Raw genomic sequence first — 21,947 nt, forward strand, 5'->3', positions numbered from 1 at the left:
AACTAGATATATTTATACACCATAGAGAGGTTAGCATGGGTCACATTATGACCACAAATGCCTGGCTAACAGTTTCACGACTCACTTGCCATGAGTTCTAAACCCAAAACGTACTCTTTTTTGTTTCCAATAGTGTTCTTACGATTTTGTGAGTTAAATGAAGTGAGCATCAGGTCACAATGATTTCCAAGCACCTAAGTAATTTTGTGACAGGTGGTCCAGGTGTACTGTAGTAACCGTTGATTTAATTGTGAATATCGGGATATTCTTGAGTGCAATTTCAGTTATTTTAATTTTCTGGTTAATTATCTTCTTGGATAACGAACATTCCATTACTCCAGTTTATCAAATATTTGTGGGAATAAAGTTGTATTATACACGCACTGTTAAGACTGTCAGTTGTGCTGGAGTATCAGTCCTCTGAGATGTAGTTACGGAGTTTCACGGAAGAGTCCCCAATGTAGATTTTATTGAAGTAGTTTAATGGAGCTGTGTATATAACTACTGTAGTTATGTTCGTCGTGTTTCTGTTTGGTGATATTTTTGTAGTCGAGGCAGTGGTGACTATGTTTAATTTGCAGTTGAAGAAAATCTTCAAGACGTTTTTTAACAATCGAGTTGCTGGGAAGATTACACATTACATAATTATTGTTGATGGCGTCAGACTTATGTGAGTTTATAATGCTGTGATTATTATTATTATTATTATTATTATTATTATTATTATTATTATTATTATTATTATTATTATTATTATTATTATTATTATTAGAATCACAACTAAGTGCTAAATCTAGCTGTGTGTGAACACAGCTGCAATCCCTGACGAAGTGTCGAGGGGTAGTATAGTTCATTATGGGTTAAGTTACGGCACCTTTACAGATTTTCTTCCAGTACGACAGACAATTGTTACTGCTAAAAGCATAAACAATTTCACTATTGTACATGCTGCCTATGTATTTGACTGAAGAAACCTACTGTGTAGGCGAAACGTTTCAACAATGAAAATACCCAATTGATGCACTTGTCTTACTTATCAACACTATATGTACCTAAGTAATCTATAAGGTCCCACGACCAAAACGTTTTCTAATATATATGTCCTAGTGTTTACGTGTTTTTCCAAACCCGTCTATTAACTACCTCCCACACGATGAGTTCTGTGTGTATATAAATCTGTGAGAAAAACTAAACACTGCCAGGCTTCCTCCTCTCAAGTTTGTCCTTCATTTTTCCTGTATACATTCCGTACAATGCTGACTTGAAATGACACACATTACCAATGTGATTACAAATGATATCATTTGCGTGTGGCTGGTAGAAATTTCGGGTGAGGAAATACAAAATTCCTCAGGAACAGAGTTTTGGCTTGTTCCTCCATGTGTCAGTACAGGTTTCTATGATTACTTTCCATTGTATAGCTATGAGTGCCTCAGGCTTTCGTGTTGGTCAGATATTGAGGTAGCAGCCATCCAGCAACATGAACGGCGTTCGTGACGCTTCCAGCACTATAAGAAATGCTAATATACCCCAGACTACAATAAATAAGCCAACCTTTTATGTTATTTCGTTATACAGTTAACTAAATAACAAATAGAATAACAAATATTGACGTTTCAGCATTATGTGGACTGGGCAGAAATATGCAGAACGTAATTCGAGTAAAGACGTCCGTCCTATTTGAAGGCCAGGCAACAGGAATCTTTTGTATTACCAAATTCGAAGATGATGGTAGTAATCCGGTTTGTATATGATGCTATGGGAAGTTTTAGCATTGTCATGTCTCCTGTGTCGTTGACAAGGTCATTCCGTTTTTTATATTTTTCAGCTGGATATGTTTTATTATTATTATTATTATTAACATACCGGCTGTCTCCTACCAAGGTAGGATGCCCCAAGAAAGAGGAAACACATTCGCCATCATTCAGTCACTGTATTGCCAAAGGAGTACTGACTCACAGTTCAGCTGGTCTTCCCAACCAGTACTGGAAGTTTGAAGATGACATATATTAGCGTACAAGAAACATTCTCAAGTAGTTGAAGGAACATCATTCCAGTTTGTTCAAAAAATGCAAATACACATGTATAGCGTACAGAGCCCGTAGTCGTCCTTCACCCACAGTGGGCTACTGCCCACGCAATGGCCAGGTAACTTATAATTAAGTACAATTAGTATTAATGTTTGCTACATTGTACACTGTTATCCTTTTGTTAACAAATGATATATTGCTGAATGCAATGTTGCAAGATTGCTGTAGTCACCTAACTGAGGCTACTGGGCTCGAGTCTTAGCTCCTGGCCCCGTCTTTCTGATGGGTACTACAGGGTTCACTCTCTCTCCTGGCTGCATGATTATTATTATAATCAAGGGGGAAGCGCTAAACCCGGAGGATTATACAGCGCCTGGGGGGGGGGGATGTGGAAGGCATTCAGGCTTAATTCGGGGAACTGGAGCACAGATCCAATTCCCTAAATCAAGAGCCCCTCACCAACATCAAGGAACCTTCCTTGAGGGGTCCTGGCTGCATGAGCCTTGTCTTACTATTCTTAAAGCTATGTATGAATTCTGCCTCAACTACTTCGCTAAATGAGTCCACTTCCTGACCACTCTGTGCTTTTAACTTCCAGCCGTGCCCTCTTGTACCTGAGCCCCGCCTCCCAGACTGTCTCTGTCCACCTCGTCGATTCCTCTCAATATTTTGTACATCGTTATCACGTCACCTCTAAGTCCTGTCCTCTAACGCCGTCGTGTCTAGGTTCTCTAATCTTCATAGGTCACACATCTGAGCACTGGGACTAGTCTCGTTTCGTACTTTTGCATTTTTTTCTGTTGTTTTGCATGCTTTATCAGATGTGGGTTCCATACTGGCGCTGCATACTCCAACATAAGCCCGACGTATCTTGCCAGTTTCGTGTCTGTTGCAGCGTTTGAGACATCCTCAGTTAAAAGCAACCCACATGTTATAATTATAATATTCACGATGGAATCATGAGAAATGAGAGACAGATAATTAGACATCATTGAGAAGAGGATAGTTCCGAATCTTTGGATTCAATGGACATTTATGCTTGCCAGCGCAGGACACATAGCATACTTGGTCTCCTCACGATGATGGACTACTGCCGTTAGAGCGTTGAAATCTCCACGTACAATTAACTTGGAGATTAGCTTCTCTTAGATCATCGTTATTCCAACTCTTGCTGCAGGAGAATGGGCTGCTCTTAAACTTTAAAAAAATGGAGGGTGGACTGCCCATAGAGCATTGGTATTCCCATGCTTGCTTCTTACGTTAGAGGATGAGTACGTACCTCTGTCATTAACTAACACTTATCACCATGACAAGGTTCTCCACTTTTAAGTAACTAATATTATCGTCTCTTTACAATTTGCATTATAATACATTAAAACCTATAGTATATGTTAACTAATTGATGATTGCTTATAAGATAAGGCCTGACCACAACATACGAGTTGCATAATTGCTCCTTAACAAGTGGAAGGGGAAAGAGGGTAGATATAACTTATGTTTTGTCTAACTTGCAAGTGTTACCTACCTTCTCTACCACACTCGGTCACAAAGTCTGTCTTAAGCTAGCAGTGTGGGTCGCCACACTGAGTTGCAGCCCAGCATGTCAATTAAGTAGCTATACACAGACATATTAAGTCGTCTGAACTTTGTCTACTGTGAACTTAATCCATATCTCAAGTGAGGATTCCCATCATTGTAGATTTTGCATTGAACACAAGTTTTGTCTGCATATTAATTAATTATATTTTTCATTAATTCATCACATATGGTGAGTAGGGATGCATACCACTGCGAACTTAGCCTCAGAGTATAGTTTTGGTCTGCACAGATTTAGGTAATTTCACTCCAGGAAATTTGAAACATTTATTGAAATAAGTCATGAATTGAGATGCAAAAACAAGAAAACAGAAGCACCTTTATTTAGAGAGATACACCGCCGTTCACATGTAGTGAATGTATCTCGAGCGTGGGAGGGCTGGTAGGTCAGCTGCAATGTTCTGTTACTATTCATGAGTGTGATGTGTGTGAATGGCAAAGCTATATACCCCATTATTCCACAGGTGTATATACCATCACCTAGTAAAGTTTGCGAGAAAGAATAAATAAAAGAAACATCACTGACGAGCACCAAAACACTTCAGAAGAAAGCCACGGTACTCTATAACGCTCTAGAAGCGACTCTTTCTTATAGCAGAGGGGCTATGAATATAGTCTTGCCACTTGTATAACATAATATGCAAGAACAGGAACAAGTATCAGGATAACACTCTTATTTAATTCAATACTATATCAACACTGTTAGTAGTGGAGCACCACAAATGTATTACCAGTCCTTCCTGCTTGATACACAGACCACTTCTCCACCTTCACCTGGCGTTATATCCTCCTCCCTATTAAATAAATATGTGTGAGACCCAGTGGTGGATCTTACCCTCTTCTGTTATCCAACTCCTCTTAGAACTGTCCCCTTGACCGAAACCTGAATGTATCATGACAGATTTTGAAAGAAAAAAAAAAACATGTTAACAGCTTCTTATCAATTTCTCTTATTACTTCTCTTTCATCATGTCTTTTTCACCGTCCTCAAAGTATTTATATAAAAAAGTAGTCGACATTGGCTTAAATGAAAAATATCGAGATAATGAATTTAGCTTAAAATAATCTTTTCTTTATCTCTTGCATTTTTTTAATTGCTAAACTTGACGATGTACTTGATGGTTCTGAGGGGTTTATAGGTGACGACAGCCTCTCACAATACCAAGTTGACAAGTAAGACATATGTGCAAGTTGCAGTTTTTGGGTATATTTTTTGTGGCAGCGTTTCATCTGAACATCAAGTTTCCTAGTTGAACACAAAAGCAACTTCCTTACTGGAGATACTGGAAGAAATGGAGAAGTAACTTTAAGGTATTCAATCCCGTATCCTTGAAAAGCTGACAGAAGTTCGGTTCATTAGATTAAACGAAAGGCATTGGAACCAAACGTGAGATGCAAAAGTCAATGACAGCATGACAGGTGAGTGGGGTCCACTAACAGAAATAGGTCATTCCAGTGAGGTGGAACATCTTGTAGAACTGGGTTGGGGAACCATCTGAGTTAAACTTCAGAGTTGTTGATGTTCTCTCCACCAGCATTCCATGGTGTTGCTATGTCAGGCAAGTATCATAACATTAATGGTATACAATACCGAGAAATTGATGAATAATACCTGTGTCGCGCTTGAGTATAATTATTGCCGAAGTGTTTCGCTAACAGAACGGGCTTTTTCGGTCGTATTCAGAGGCCAGTTGTAGACATTTAAATAACTGGGTGGTAATTTTAAGGTGCACAAACCATTATCCTTGACTGAAGGTGTTTACCTCCACAGTCTAAAGAAGAGATAAGTTTGTGTAACACAGAGCCAGCTAGAATAGCAGTTATATGACCATCTCACACTGGTTAAATTGGAGGGAGGGCTTCCCTGAGATCGTTGGCATCCCCGAGCTCGTTGTTTAACTTGGTATCCCCATGCTAAGAAGTTGGAGGCTGGGCTATTCTTAAATATAAAAGTTGGCATTCTCACTCACGTTTTTTTTTTTAAGCTAGAGGGTGCGATGCCCTAAAAGCGTTGGTATCCCCACCTTCATTAAGTTACAAGTTAGGCTGGTCTTACTGCGTTGACATGCCTATGCATGTTACTGAATCTGGAAGTTGGGTTGACTTTACGGTATTCGTATTCCCAGGTTCGGGTATACAAGTACTTTGACTTATGGACACAGGTATCCTATGATCACTGTTCGTTAACTGATAATTGTTACATGATAAACTTTTATTTCTACAAAGTACAATTTACGATAGATTCAGGAATATTTGACATTAATGGCAAACTATATAGAAAGTCCTTGGTAATGCAGAGCACTTCCGGCAGCCTTAAAATAAACGTACAACTACTGGATGAAAAAATTATTTCTTTATAACAATGCAAAAGTCAGTAAAAATTGTATTTGTTATCATGTTATTCCCATGAAAACAAAAATTATTTTTTAAAGTGTAACAGTCCTACGGGCATACCGCCTCCTCATAAATATTACAATAATAATAATAATAATAATAATAATAATAATAATAATAATAATAATAATATTCCAAGGGGAAGAAGAGAATTCTTCCTCCGTAAGTCATGCGTGTCGTACGAGGCGATTAAAATGCCAGGAGCGAGGGGCTAGTAACCCCTTTTTCTGCGAGGGGCTAGTAACCCCTTTTTCTGCGAGGGGCTAGTAACCCCTTTTTCTGCGAGGGGCTAGTAACTCCTTTTTCTGCGAGGGGCTAGTAACTCCTTTTTCTGCGAGGGGCTAGTAACCCCATTTTCTGCGAGGGGCTAGTAACTCCTTTTTCTGCGAGGGGCTAGTAACTCCTTTTTCTGCGAGGGGCTAGTAACTCCTTTTTCTGCGAGGGGCTAGTAACCCCTTTTTCTGCGAGGGGCTAGTAACTCCTTTTTCTGCGAGGGGCTAGTAACCCCTTTTTCTGCGAGGGGCTAGTAACCCCTTTTTCTGCGAGGGGCTAGTAACTCCTTTTTCTGCGAGGGGCTAGTAACCCCTTTTTCTGCGAGGGGCTAGTAACTCCTTTTTCTGCGAGGGGCTAGTAACCCCTTTTTCTGCGAGGGGCTAGTAACTCCTTTTTCTGCGAGGGGCTAGTAACTCCTTTTTCTGCGAGGGGCTAGTAACCCCTTTTTCTGCGAGGGGCTAGTAACCCCTTTTTCTGCGAGGGGCTAGTAACTCCTTTTTCTGCGAGGGGCTAGTAACTCCTTTTTCTGCGAGGGGCTAGTAACCCCTTTTTCTGCGAGGGGCTAGTAACTCCTTTTTCTGCGAGGGGCTAGTAACTCCTTTTTCTGCGAGGGGCTAGTAACTCCTTTTTCTGCGAGGGGCTAGTAACTCCTTTTTCTGCGAGGGGCTAGTAACTCCTTTTTCTGCGAGGGGCTGGTAACCCCTTTTTCTGCGAGGGGCTAGTAACTCCTTTTTCTGCGAGGGGCTAATAACCCCTTTTTCTGCGAGGGGCTAGTAACTCCTTTTTCTGTATACATTACTAAATGTAAGAAGAAAAACTGTTATTGTTGTTTTTCTGGTCACCTTGTCTCGGTGGGAGACGGCCGGTGTGTAAAAAAAAAGAAAATAATAATAAGGTAATTTGTTTGCTTGATCCAAGGAAAGGTAAGGTAGTCTCAGTTTCCTGGATCAAGAGCCCCAGCAAGTATAAATCCCCGCAGAAGCCTGAATGCTTCCAGAGATGTTCACTACTTTAGCCTGGGTAAATATTCGCTGACTAGGAGCGACAGTTATAGCAGTGACGGGACATCGTACAGAGTCCGTGGAACTGCCAGAGTCATAGACTACCATAGCTTCGAATTACAGACCAATCAGACTATCCTCCATTATGTGAAAATTAATGGAATGAATAATTTCCTAGGCTATTCGAAGGCACTTTGAAAAACATAAAATGATCAATGAATCATAGCACAGTTTAATAAAGGGGAATTTCGAATTTACTAACTTTTTTCATTAAAGCATTTGAGATGGTAAATCATGGTATACGGACTCCAGTGAGGCCTTTTATAGAGTTCCACATAAGTGATTGTTTAGGAAAGTAAAGGTGAAGGAAAGGGAGGAGAACATTTTCCTGGATAGGGGCGTGGTTGACAAACAACAGAGAGTTTGCATAAATGGGGAGAAATCTGAGTGCGGACGCGTCACAAGAGGTGTTCCACAAGAATCAGTGTTGGGATCTTTGCTGTTCACAAGATACACAAACGACGTAGATGTGGAAATAAATAGCGACATAAGCAAGTTTGATAGATTAATTCTGGTGAAGACACAACAGTGCTGCAGAAAGATCTGGACAAGTTGATGCAGTGGTTGGAGAAGTGGCAGATTCAGTTTAATGTAGACAAATGTAAGGTTCTAATCGTGGGAAAAAAGAATAATCATGGCTCTTATAAACTGAATGATATAGAGCTCAGTTATTCTGTATGCATGAAAAGATTTAAGAGTTCCGGTTAGCAGCAATCTAAATAAAAAAAAAAAGCACATAAGTGCTCGCAATAAAGCAAATGGATTACTGGCTTCATATCAAGAAGTATATTTATACTTCTTGATATTAAGGAGTCGTCAGGTTAGAATTCAGCTTTATGTATCATTGTTAAGGTCTCATTTACATTATGCTGCACAGTTCTGGTCACCGTATTACAGAATAAACATAAATGCATTGAAAAGCATACAGAGAAGGATGACAAAGTTGAGCCCATGTATCAGAAATCTAATCTACGAGGATAGACAGGGCAATGAATCTGCACTTTCTGGAAAGACATAGAATTAGGGGGGGGGATACATGGTACAGGTGTATAAATATAAGACGGGAATAAATAAAGGGGATATGAATAACGCTCTAAAAATATCTGACCAAGACAGGACTTGCAGCAGGGGGGTCAAGCTGGAAAAAATTGTTTAAGAAAAATGTAGGAAAAATTTGGTCGTTGTTGTGTTGGTGTTGGTGATAATGGTGTTGATGGTGTCGGCGATGATGCAGTTGATGGTGTTGGTGGTGTTGGTGATAATGGTGTTGATGGTGTTGGTGGTGTAGGTAGTGGTGTTGATGGTGATGGTGATGATGATGGTGTTGGTGATGGTGTTGGTGATGGTGTTGGTGGTGTTGGTGGTGTTGGTGGTGTTGGTGGTGTTGGTGGTGTTGGTGGTGCTGATGGTGTTGGTGGTGTTGGTGGTGTTGATGGTGTTGGTGGTGTTGGTGGTGTTGGTGGTGTTGGTGGTGTTGATGGTGTTGGTGGTGTTGGTGGTGTTGGTGGTGTTGGTGGTGTTGGTGGTGTTGATGGTGTTGATGGTGTTGGTGGTGTTGGTGGTGTTGGTGGTGTTGATGGTGTTGATGGTGTTGGTGGTGTTGGTGGTGTTGGTGGTGTTGGTGGTGTTGGTGGTGTTGGTGGTGTTGGTGGTGTTGGTGGTGTTGGTGTTGGTGGTGTTGGTGGTGTTGGTGGTGTTGGTGGTGTTGGTGGTGTTGATGGTGTTGGTGGTGTTGGTGGTGTTGGTGGTGTTGGTGGTGTTGGTGGTGTTGATGGTGTTGATGGTGTTGGTGGTGTTGGTGGTGTTGGTGGTGTTGGTGGTGTTGGTGGTGTTGGTGGTGTTGGTGGTGTTGGTGTTGATGGTGTTGGTGGTGTTGGTGGTGTTGGTGGTGTTGATGGTGTTGGTGGTGTTGGTGGTGTTGGTGGTGTTGGTGGTGTTGGTGGTGTTGATGGTGTTGGTGGTGTTGGTGGTGTTGATGGTGTTGGTGGTGTTGGTGGTGTTGGTGGTGTTGATGGTGTTGGTGGTGTTGGTGGTGTTGATGGTGTTGATGGTGTTGGTGGTGTTGGTGGTGTTGATGGTGTTGATGGTGTTGGTGGTGTTGGTGGTGTTGGTGGTGTTGATGGTGTTGGTGGTGTTGGTGGTGTTGGTGGTGTTGATGGTGTTGGTGGTGTTGATGGTGTTGGTGGTGTTGGTGGTGTTGGTGGTGTTGGTGGTGTTGGTGGTGTTGGTGGTGTTGATGGTGTTGGTGGTGTTGGTGTTGTTGGTGTTGATGGTGTTGATGGTGGTGTGATGGTGTTGGTGGTGTTGTGGTGTTGGTGGTGTGGTGGTGTTGTTGGTGTTGGTGGTGTTGATGGTGTTGGTGGTGTTGGTGTTGGTGGTGTTGATGGTGTTGGTGGTGTTGGTGGTGTTGGTGGTGTTGGTGGTGTTGGTGGTGTTGGTGGTGTTGGTGGTGTTGGTGGTGTTGGTGGTGTTGGTGGTGTTGATGGTGTTGGTGGTGTTGGTGGTGTTGGTGGTGTTGGTGGTGTTGATGGTGTTGGTGGTGTTGGTGGTGTTGGTGGTGTTGATGGTGTTGGTGGTGTTGGTGGTGTTGGTGGTGTTGGTGGTGTTGGTGGTGTTGGTGGTGTTGATGGTGTTGGTGTTTGTGGTGTTGATGGTGTGGTGGTGTGGTGGTTGGTGGTGTTGGTGGTGTTGATGGTGTTGGTGGTGTTGGTGGTGTTGGTGGTGTTGGTGGTGTGTGGTGATGGTGTTGGTGGTGTTGGTGGTGTTGATGGTGTTGATGGTGTTGGTGGTGTTGGTGGTGTTGGTGGTGTTGGTGGTGTTGGTGGTGTTGGTGGTGGTGTTGATGGTGTTGGTGGTGTTGATGGTGTTGGTGGTGTTGGTGGTGGTGGTGTTGGTTGCGCTTGTGCCGTAGTAGGTGGTGTGGGTGGTGTTGGTGGCGGTGGTGTTGGTGGTAGTGGTGTTGGAGTCGTTAGTGTTGGTGGCTGTGGTGTTAGTTGCGCTTGTGCCGTAGTCAGTGGTGTCGGTGGTGTTGGTGGCGGTGGTGTTAGTGGCGTTGGTGGCGGTGGTGCTGTAGTCGGTGGTAGTGATATAGTTCGCTGTGGTGGTAAGATGAGTAACGACTACTGCACCAGTAGCGGAAATAGTGGCAGCAGTAAAACTTATATTAAAACAACTCAAGGACAGATTCGTCACTTGATAAAACTTTACAAAGGTGAACTTGTTTTAATAAAGTCTTGCTCTGCCTTATGTACTTTTATTACTCATATTTGTAGGCACTCCGCTACCCAACCATTAACAACACTGTCAACGGAAGCAATATCAGTAACAGGGAGTGAGAGGCAACAGCACGTTGATTCCCAGAAGCACCTGTAAGGGCAACAGATATCAGTGGGGTGACACAAATAGCCCCACCATACCACACCTTGTTCAGTCATGGGGAGGAGTGACTCTTCAGCAAACTGCACGTATTCTGAAGATGCAACATCTGTAAGTGTTGGGGTCTGCTGCATCAGTGGCAGCAACGGCTGCATCACTAGTAGCAGCGGCTGCATCAGTAGTAGCAGCGGCTGCATCAGTAGTAGCAGCGACTGCATAAGTAGTAGCAGCGGCTGCATCAGTAGTAGCAGCGGCTGCATCAGTAGTAGCAGCGACTGCATCAGTAGTAGCAGCGGCTGCATCAGTAGTAGCAGCGGCTGCATCAGTAGTAGCAGCGGCTGCATCAGTAGTAGCAGCGGCTGCATCAGTAGTAGCAGCGGCTGCATCAGTAGTAGCAGCGACTGCATCAGTAGTAGCAGCGGCTGCATCAGTAGTAGCAGCGGCTGCATCAGTAGTAGCAGCGACTGCATCATAGTGCCTGCGGCGGCGTCAGTACCAGCGTCAACACAAATCCTTGCATTACAATTCGTGCCACATCCAAAATTCGATTCAAATCAAAGGCTTTTATGTCCAACAACGTAGACATCGACGTCAGTGGCAGCAGGGCCAGCACAAGACAATGAACTATAGTGCAAATATTATTACATCTACGCAACCCAGGTCCAATACCGACCTTCCTCTAAGAAAAGCGCACCAATATATAAAGTTGAAAGCCAATCAGACAAGACATTAACGTCATCGCATGGAAGTAATAGGAAAAAACTTCTGACACTCAGTGTAGATCTTCTCCAGAAGAATATCTACAAGAACTCTGAATTACATTGTGCACCACTGGTTAACTACATTGTGCACCACCTGTTAATTATACTGTGCACCACTGGTTAACTACCTTGTGCACCACCTGTCAACTATATTGTGCACCACCTGTTAACTACATTGTGCACCACCTGTTAACTACATTGTGCACTACCTGTTAACTACATTGTGCACAACCTGTTAACTACATTGTGCACTACCTGTTAACTATATTGTGCACTACCTGTTAACTACATTGTGCACTACCTGTTAACTACATTGTGCACTACCTGTTAACTATATTGTGCACCACCTGTTAACTACATTGTGCACTATCTGTTAACTACATTGTGCACTACCTGTTAACTATATTGTGCACTACCTGTTAATTACATTGTGCACTACCTGGTAACTACATTGTGCACTACCTGTTAACTATATTGTGCACCACCTGTTAACTACATTGTGCACTACCTGTTAACTACATTGTGCACTACCTGTTAACTACATTGTGCACTACCTGTTAACTATATTGTGCACCACCTGTTAACTACATTGTGCACCACCTTTTAACTACATTATGCACCACATGTTAACTACTTTGTGCACCACCTGTTAACTACATTGTGCACAATCTGTTAACTACATTGTGCACCACCTGTTAACTACATTGCGCACCACATGTTAACTACATTGTGCACCTGTTAACTACATTGTGCACCACTGGTTAACTACATTGTGCACCACCTGTTAATTATACTGTGCACCACTGGTTAACTACATTGTGCACCACCTGTTAACTACATTGTGCACCACTGGTTAACTACATTGTGCACTACCTGGTAACTACATTGTGCACTACCTGTTAACTATATTGTGCACCACCTGTTAACTACATTGTGCACTACCTGTTAACTACATTGTGCACTACCTGTTAACTACATTGTGCACTACCTGTTAACTATATTGTGCACTACCTGTTAATTACATTGTGCACTACCTGGTAACTACATTGTGCACTACCTGTTAACTATATTGTGCACCACCTGTTAACTACATTGTGCACTACCTGTTAACTACATTGTGCACTACCTGTTAACTACATTGTGCACTACCTGTTAACTATATTGTGCACCACCTGTTAACTACATTGTGCACCACCTTTTAACTACATTATGCACCACATGTTAACTACTTTGTGCACCACCTGTTAACTACATTGTGCACAATCTGTTAACTACATTGTGCACCACCTGTTAACTACATTGTGCACCACATGTTAACCACATTGTGTACCTGTTAACTACATTGTGCACCACTGGTTAACTACATTGTGCACCACCTGTTAATTATACTGTGCACCACTGGTTAACTACATTGTGCACCACCTGTTAACTACATTGTGCACCACTGGTTAACTACATTGTGCACCACCTGTTAATTATACTGTGCACCACTGGTTAACTACATTGTGCACCACCTGTTAACTACATTGTGCACCACTGGTTAACTACATTGTGCACCACCTGTTAATTATACTGTGCACCACTGGTTAACTACATTGTGCACCACCTGTTAACTACATTGTGCACCACCTGTTAACTTCATTTTGCATCACCTGGTAACTACATTGTGCACCATTTGTTAACTACACTGTGCACCACCTGTTAACTACATTGTGCACCACCTGTTAACTACATTGTGCACCACCTGTTGACTACATTATGCACCACATGTTAACTACTTTGTGCACCACCTGTTAACTACATTGTGCACAATCTGTTAACTACATTGTGCACCACCTGTTAACTACATTGTGCACCACATGTTAACTACATTGTGCACCTGTTAACTACATTGTGCACCACTGGTTAACTACATTGTGCACCACCTGTTAATTATACTGTGCACCACTGGTTAACTACATTGTGCACCACCTGTTAACTACATTGTGCACCACTGGTTAACTACATTGTGCACCACCTGTTAATTATACTGTGCACCACTGGTTAACTACATTGTGCACCACCTGTTAACTACATTGTGCACCACCTGTTAACTACATTGTGCATCACCTGGTAACTACATTGTGCACCATTTGTTAACTACACTGTGCACCACCTGTTAACTACATTGTGCACCACCTGTTAACTACATTGTGCACCACCTGTTAACTACATTGCGCACTACCTGTTAACTACATTGTGCACAACCTGTTAACTACATTATGCACTACCTGTTAACTATATTGTGCACTACCTGTTAACTACATTGTGCACTACCTGTTAACTACATTGCGCACTACCTGTTAACTACATTGTGCACAACCTGTTAACTACATTGTGCACTACCTGTTAACTATATTGTGCACTACCTGTTAACTACATTGTGCACTACCTGTTAATTACATTGTGCACTACCTGTTAACTACATTATGCACTACCTGTTAACTATATTGTGCACTACCTGTTAACTACATTGTGCACTACCTGTTAACTACATTGTGCACAACCTGTTACCTGTTAACTACATTGTGCACCACTGCTACATACCTGTTAATTATACTGTGCATGGTTAACTATATTGTGCACTACCTGTTAACTACATTGTGCACTACCTGTTAACTACATTGTGCACTACCTGCTAACTATATTGTGCACCACCTGTTAACTACATTGTGCACTACCTGTTAACTACATTGTGCACTACCTGTTAACTACAATGTGCACTACCTGTTAACTATATTGTGCACCACCTGTTAACTACATTGTGCACCACCTGTTAACTATATTGTGCACCACCTGTTAACTTCATTGTGCACCACCTGTTAACTATATTGTGCACCACTGGTTAACTACATTGTGCACCACCTGTTAACTACATTGTGCACCACCTGTTAACTACATTGTGCACCACTGGTTAACTACATTGTGCACCACCTGTTAACTACATTGTGCACCACCTGTTAACTACATTGTGCACCACCTGTTAACTACATTGTGCACCACCTGTTAACTACATTGTGCACCACTGGGTAACTACATTGTGCACCACTTGTTAACTACATTGTGCACCACTGGTTAACTGCACTGTGCACCACCTGTTAACTACATTGTGCACCACCTGTTAACTACATTGTGCACCACCTGTTAGCTACATTGTGCACCACCTGTTAACTACACTGTGCACCACCTGTTAACTACATTGTGCACCACCTGTTGACTACATTGTGCACCACTTGTTAACTACATTGTGCACCACCTGTTAACTACATTGTGCACCACTTGTTAACTACACTGTGCACCACCTGTTAACTACATTGTGCACCACCTGTTGACTACATTGTGCACCACTTGTTAACTACACTGTGCACCACCTGTTAACTACATTGTGCACCACCTGTTAACTACACTGTGCACCACCTGTTAACTACACTGTGCACCACCTGTTAACTACATTGTGCACCACCTGTTAACTACACTGTGCACCACCTGTTAACTACACTGTGCACCACCTGTTAACTACACTGTGCACCACCTGTTAACTACACTGTGCACCACCTGTTAACTACACTGTGCACCACCTGTTAACTACACTGTGCACCACCTGTTAACTACACTGTGCACCACCTGTTAACGCTTGTGATGCTGCGCAAAATAACGGTAATGCATATACGCAATTAATATTTATTAATATTCTTATTAAGTTCGCTGTAAAGAGCGAACGGAACACTCAGGTTTGATGCGAGGGAAGGGCAGCTCCAATTCATAGGAACAAGAGCCCTTCGTCAGCATTTAGACCTCATTCAAGGGAACTGTGTTACAATAAAGTAATGGTGTAACATACGTTTATGGTAATACAAAAAAGTCAGAGTTTGTACGAAGGTGAATACTTAACAAACTCCGTCTTGCAACCTGAAACAATGTGGAAAAATGTATAAGTTAAGGAAACGGTGGAATGGGAATTTTAAGAATGTTGAGCTACAGTTACTGGGTCTCTTAAGTGTTGAGTTACAGCTACTGGGTCTCTTAATAGTATTGAGTTACAGCTACTGGGTCTCTTAATAGTGTTGAGTTACAGCTACTGGGTCTATTAATAGTGTTGAGTTACAGCTACTGGGTCTATTAATAGTGTTGAGTTACAGCTACTGGGTCTCTTAATGTGCTACAGCTACTGGGTCTCTTAATAATCTGTTACAGCTACTGGGTCTCTTAATAATGTGCTACAGCTACTGGGTCTCTTAATAATGTGTTACAGCTACTGAGTCTCTTAGTAGTGTTGAGTTGCTGTTCTTGCTGTTGAACAACGGTTTAGTGCCGATGGAGGTAGCGTAAGTAGCAATGATACGGCCGTGGACTAGTTTGGCTTTAATTGGATAGGAGTACACAACGGGCAAGGTGAGGGAATGACCGCTAGCCAGCCCGTGGAGGGAAGCACATGTACCTCTCGAGTCAGTCGGCCGTGAAGTCAGAGCGAGTGGGTCCAGCGACCCACTGACCTGGGTAGGCCTAGAGACGGCAGCACTTGAGTGCCGCGAAATATGAACTAAGCTGGCAGACAGCATAGGCTGTCTGTGCTGACAGGACAGGTTGTCTACATTTGCTCGGCCACGCACCTTAATAGTGTTGAGTTACAGCTACTGGGTCTCTTAATAATGTTGTGTTACAGCTACTGGGTCTATTAATAGTGTTGAGTTACAGCTACTGGGTCTCTTAATAGTGTTGAGTTACAGCTACTGGGTCTCTTAATAGTGTTGAATTACAGCTACTGCGTCTCTTAATAGTGCTGAGTTACAGCACAGGGTCTCTTAATAGTGTTGAGTTACAGCTACTGGGTCTCTTAATAGTGTTGAGTTACAGCTACTGGGTCTCTTAATAGTGTTGAGTTACAGCTACTGGGTCTCTTAATAGTGTTGAGTTACAGCTACAGGGTCTCTTAATAGTGTTGAGTTACAGCTACTGGGTCTCTTAATAGTGTTGAGTTACAGCTACTGGGTCTCTTAATAGTGTTGAGTTACAGCTACTGGGTCTCTTAATAGTGTTGAGTTACAGCTACTGGGTCTCTTAATAGTGTTGAGTTACAGCTACTAGGTCTCTTAATAGTGTTGAGTTACAGTTACTGGGTCTCTTAATAGTGTTGAGTTACAGCTACAGGGTCTCTTAATAGTGTTGAGTTACAGCTACTGGGTCTCTTAATAGTGTTGAGTTACAGCTACTAGGTCTCTTAATAGTGTTGAGTTACAGCTACTGGGTCTCTTAGTAGTGTTGAGTTACAGCTACTGGGTCTCTTAATAGTGTTGTGTTACAGATACTAGGTCTCTTAATAGTGTTGAGTTACAGCTACTAGGTCTCTTAATAGAGTTGAGTTACAGTTACTGGGTCTCTTAATAGTGTTGAGTTACAGCTACAGGGTCTCTTAATAGTGTTGAGTTACTACTACTGGGTCTCTTAATAGTGTTGAGTTACAGCTACTGGGTCTCTTAATAGTGGTGAGTTACAGCTACAGGGTCTCTTAATAGTGCTGAGTTACAGCTACTGGGTCTCTTAACAGTGTTGAGTTACAGCTACAGGGTCTCTTAATAGTGTTTAGTTACAACTCTTGGGTGTCTTAATAGTGTTGCGTTACAGCTCCTGGGTGTCTTAATAGTGTGGAGTTACAGCTCCTGGGTGTCTTAATAGTGTGGAGTTACAGCTCCTGGGTGGCTTTATAGTTTTGAGCTACAGCTGTTGGGCCTCTTAACAATGTTGAGTTACAGCTCCTGGGTGTCTTCATAGTGTCGAGTAATAGTTCTTGGTGTATTAATTATGCTGAGCTACAGTTACTGGGCCCCAAAAGAGCGCAACCTATCTAATGGGCGCCTTGCAAGTTCTCAGCATGCCACAACACTAAATCAAAATTCAATGTCAAAAGGGTTACAACTGGGCCAGAATTTCTTAAGTTGGGGAAGCACAGCAGCCCAGCTGCTCCACCTGGCAGGAGAAACCTAAGATATTCTTATATTCATTGTACTAATAATTATTAGTAATTATTCGTAAGCCACAAAAGCAAAGTTTAAAAGGAATAATGGAAATTTTTTTGTGTTGCAGTAAAAGAAGTTGGAAAATAGCAATTACTTGCCAGGAACAAAAACTGTGTTTTATAATGTAATTGGTGCTAGAATTGCGACAAGTTACAGTTGATAAAGTCACTCAGACAGCAAATGGAAAATTTACTTAGCCGACGTTTGGCTTGGACAGAAGACTTTATCAAGTCTGATGATATAATGTGTAACACGGACGATATATTGTGTTAAGTTTTCAACTGCTACTTGTGTGTCTTAATAAACTATCAACTTGATAATGAACGATAAATTCTAAGTGTCACAAGTCCTGGCGAAGAAGAGTTTTCAGGTTTGATTGAAGGGGAATGCTACTCCAATTCCTTGGATTAAGATCCCTTCAGGAACTTGAAGGAACCCCTTGAAGAGTTCACCTGTAAGTGGGAAATACTTAAAATGAGAATTAGAGGAGCACTGTACCTGAGTGTACTAGCGGGGTACAGGTGGCCAGGCAGGAGCCTCACTTAACACACCCTCCCTCACACACGTCGCACCACAACTGAGCTGATGTTACTCCCGCTGTCTGCTACCCCGAGCACCGCCGCTGCCGCTCCCACCGCCACCGCCGCGGGCACTCCCACCCTCACCGCTACCGCTCCCACCGCCACCGCCGCGGGCACTCCCACCCTCACCACTGCCGCTCCCACCGCCGCCGCTGCGGGCCCTCCCACGCTCACCGCTGCCACTCCCACCATCGCCGCCACCGCCCCCGCGGGCGCTCCCACCCTCACAGCTGCCGCTGCCAGTCCCACCATCGCCGCCACCACCGCCGCGGGCGCTCCCACGCTCACCGCTGCCACTCCCGCCGTTGTTGCCACCGCCACAAAAATGCAAAATCAAGACTAAGACTATTCATATTTTCAGCCAGAATACTTTGGCGTGAACCATAACAAATAAGCAGGGCACTTACAGTGTCCTACCTGGAGTCTACCTGGAGGGCATTCCGGGGATCAACGTCCCCACGGCCCGGTCCATGACCAGGCCTCCCGGTGGATCAGGGCCTGATCAACGAGGCTGTTACTGCTGGCCGCACGTAATCCAACGTACGAACCACAGCCCGGCTGATCCGGCACCGTCTTTAGGCATCTGTCCAGCTCCCTCTTGAAGACAACCAGGGGTCTTCCCGTAATGCCCATTATTGCTGGGGGGAGGCTGTTGAACAGTCTTGGGCCCCGGACACTTACTGTATTTTTCTTAGTGTACCAGTGACGCCCCTACTTTTCACTGGGGGTATGTTGCATCACCTGCCCAGTCTTTTGCTTTCGTATGGAGTGATTGCTGTGTGCATATTAGGGACCAGTCCCTCCAGAATCTTCCAGGTGTAGATTATGATATATCTCTCTCGCCTGCGCTCTAGTGAGTACAAGTCAAGTGCTTCCAGGCGCTCCCAGTAGTTAAGGTGTTTGATGGAACTTATACATGCAGTAAAGGTTCTCTGTACATTCTCTAGTTCTGCAATTTCACCTGCCTTGAATGGGGATGTTAATGTACAGCAGTATTCCAGCCTAGAGAGAATAAGTGTTTTAAAAAGGATCATCATTGGCTTAGCATCTCTTGTCTTGAATGTTCTCATTATCCTTCCTATCAGTTTCCTAGCAGATGTGATAGTGGCATTGTTGTGGTCCTTGAAGGTGAGGTCTTCGGACATTACCACACCCAGGTCCTTCACATTACTTTTCCTCTCTATTGTGTGATTGGAGTTTGTAGTATACTCAGTTCTAGTTATTATTTCCTCCAGTTTTCCATAACGGAGTAGTTGGAATTTGTCTTCATTGAACATCATATTGTTCTCTGTTGCCCATTGGAAAACTTGGTTTATATCTTCTTGGAGCTTTGCCGTGTCCTCAATGGATGACACTCTCATGCAGATCCTAGTATCGTCTGCAAAAGATGATACAGTGCTGTGGTTTACATCTCTGTCTATGTCTGATATAAGAATAAGGAACAGGATAGGTGCGAGTACTGTGCCTTGTGCGACAGAGCTCTTCACTATGGCAGCATCTGATTTAATTCTGTTTACCACTACTCTTTGTGTGCGATTGGTTAGAAAGTTGAAGATCCATCTGCCTACTTTGCCGGTTATCCCTTTAGCACCCATTTTGATATATATATATAATTTATAGCGTGTCAGCGTGCCTCGTTGTGCTCCCGGTTTTTCTGGTGTTTTCACGGTCGCTCTTACGTGCTAGAACTTTAATTTGTGTCATCAATCCTATACGATACATCCCTCTAGCGCCTGGAACCAATCTTGGGCGGAAAACATTATATACTGAGTAAAAAAAGGAGAATTAGTGTGCACTTCCTAGCAGAGTTTACTGCAAGAGGGGAATCATAGGCCTGTCCCGTGTGGAAAAATAATAATATTGAACTTTGTGTCAGAGGAAAGAAAGTCTCCCTGAAAGCATTGAGTATACATAGTGTATAGTGTATACTACAGTGGCTCCCTAGTATATTGATGATAAAGGCTAAAGTGTCATTTGAAAACAGGTGAATTTGTAAATGAAGTGGTAAGCCTATAGAGGCAGGTGCCAGAAGTCGCCAGAAACTTACCACAGGTCAGCTGTTTTTTAATAATCTTCCTGGCCTGCTAGTGTACTCGCATATAATCTAGTGATACCAGTGAATAGCAGAATACAGTGTTGTAGTAGCAACTAACCAGTATTATAATGGTACTTAGTGAAGTGGAGTGACTTTCATTAGTTTCTTTTTCTTGAAATACCAGAGGTTACTGTGAATTTCATATAACCTGTAGTTACCAGCGGTCGCAATATACACAACGAGAAGCAATTATTACTACAGAAAAAGCGCCCTTCCTCCAAAATTTGCACCAGTCAACTATAGTGATAATATAGCATTTATTGTGGTGGAGACGGAAAAAAAAAAGAGAAGCTAGATACAGCGATTGATAAACAAAGGTGGAGGCTCGACCGTTCGTCATTGTAGGAGTGCCAGCAGTCACCGGCTCTTCAACACGCAAGTTATACTTTTGTATCAATCAAATCACATATTACTCGGGTAGATAATTTCCAGTAGATCCTTCATGTGTTAGCTCAAATCACCGACCAGTATGGTTTAAATAAGTGACCCACTGATCACATCAGATAGACTGGTCCGAACCCTTGACTGGTCCGAACCCTTGACTGGTCCGAACCCTTGACTGGTCCGAACCCTGGACTGGTTTCAAACGGTTTCGTTGTGCACCACCTAGCAGGTTATTAATAGAATATTCAAGAGGTTGCTAGTAGAATTGCAGTAAATCAACCATTCAAATCATTATGAAGCTGTGTGTAGTCTGTGGTCAGTCAAACAAACGGGCTTCCACATGCATAAATTGTCATTTCTGTGGAAATTGGTGTCACGCCCCTTGTGCAGATATCCAAGAACTAGCTACAAGCAGTATTAAAACAGGGAAGTGTTTTTGGGTATGCCCAAATGAGATAAATCTGTGGACTAAAATCACAAGGGTATTAAAAGAGGTCAACATCAAAGCTGCTTTCATAGAAAACCTGGAAGCTTTCTACAACAGATGGGAACATAAAAAGTCCGGGCTGAATGGTACTGCCCTTGATACTGGCCATGTAGTCAGAAACTGTAAGGCTGGAGATGATGTCCTGGTAGTCAGTAAATGGGGGGCTGATAGTGCTGTCCTGGGAGACAGTAATGGGGAAGCTGGAGGTGCTGTCCTGGGAGACAGTAATGGTGAAGCTGGAGGTGCTGTCCTGGGAGACAGTAATGGTGAAGCTGGAGATGCTGTCCTGGGAGACAGTAATGGGGAAGCTGGAGATGCTGTCCTGGGAGAAAGTAATGGTGAAGCTGGAGATTTTGTCCAGGTAGTCGGGAATTATACGCAGGAAGGAATACATATGAATGACCGCATAGGGGACAGGAGCCATAGTAGGGAAACAAGTGTAGTCAAAGATAAGATAAAACCAATATTGCAAACTAGAAATACCGCAGGAAATAGCAAACAAGAGGACTCCACTAGCAATAGTGAGGATATATTACCAAAAACAAATGGTGGGAGCTCCATTGTTGGTGCTAGGGAGGATAGAAGTAAGACAGGGAAACATGCACCAACAGGGAATACAGTCACAGAAACCCAAGGCAAACGGAAACCAAGCCTGCGCACATACTATGCACTCGGTATCTGCTGGCATGGGAAATCTGGAAAAACAGATGGGACGTGCAACTATGACCACCCTAGGAAATGCCATGCCCATATGACAACAGGAAAATGCAAACTCCCTTCCTGTAAGCTTTTTCACCCTGAACTGTGTACCTCTTCAGTACAGGAAAGACTGTGCTATAACTTATATTGCCAGGCAT

At 43.0% G+C, this 21,947-nt stretch overlaps 1 protein-coding gene and 1 long non-coding RNA gene across 2 annotated transcripts in view; both read right to left on the reverse strand.

Annotated features, from left to right (window-relative positions):
- Positions 1-18,135, reverse strand: part of LOC138855260 (uncharacterized) — a 102,730-nt gene extending 84,595 nt beyond the window's left edge. The window contains exon 1 of the long non-coding RNA XR_011394452.1: positions 18,042-18,135. This is a non-coding gene — a long non-coding RNA (uncharacterized lncRNA). The remainder of the gene's footprint in view (positions 1-18,041) is intronic.
- The window catches only part of LOC128703827 (major facilitator superfamily domain-containing protein 6), a gene marked incomplete at its 3' end in the record, with an annotated part of 347,143 nt that overhangs the window by 129,367 nt on the left and 195,829 nt on the right, over positions 1-21,947 (reverse strand).

Source organism: Cherax quadricarinatus, chromosome 87 (genome assembly GCF_038502225.1).
Source record: "Cherax quadricarinatus isolate ZL_2023a chromosome 87, ASM3850222v1, whole genome shotgun sequence".
Taxonomy (NCBI): Eukaryota; Metazoa; Arthropoda; class Malacostraca; order Decapoda; family Parastacidae; genus Cherax; species Cherax quadricarinatus.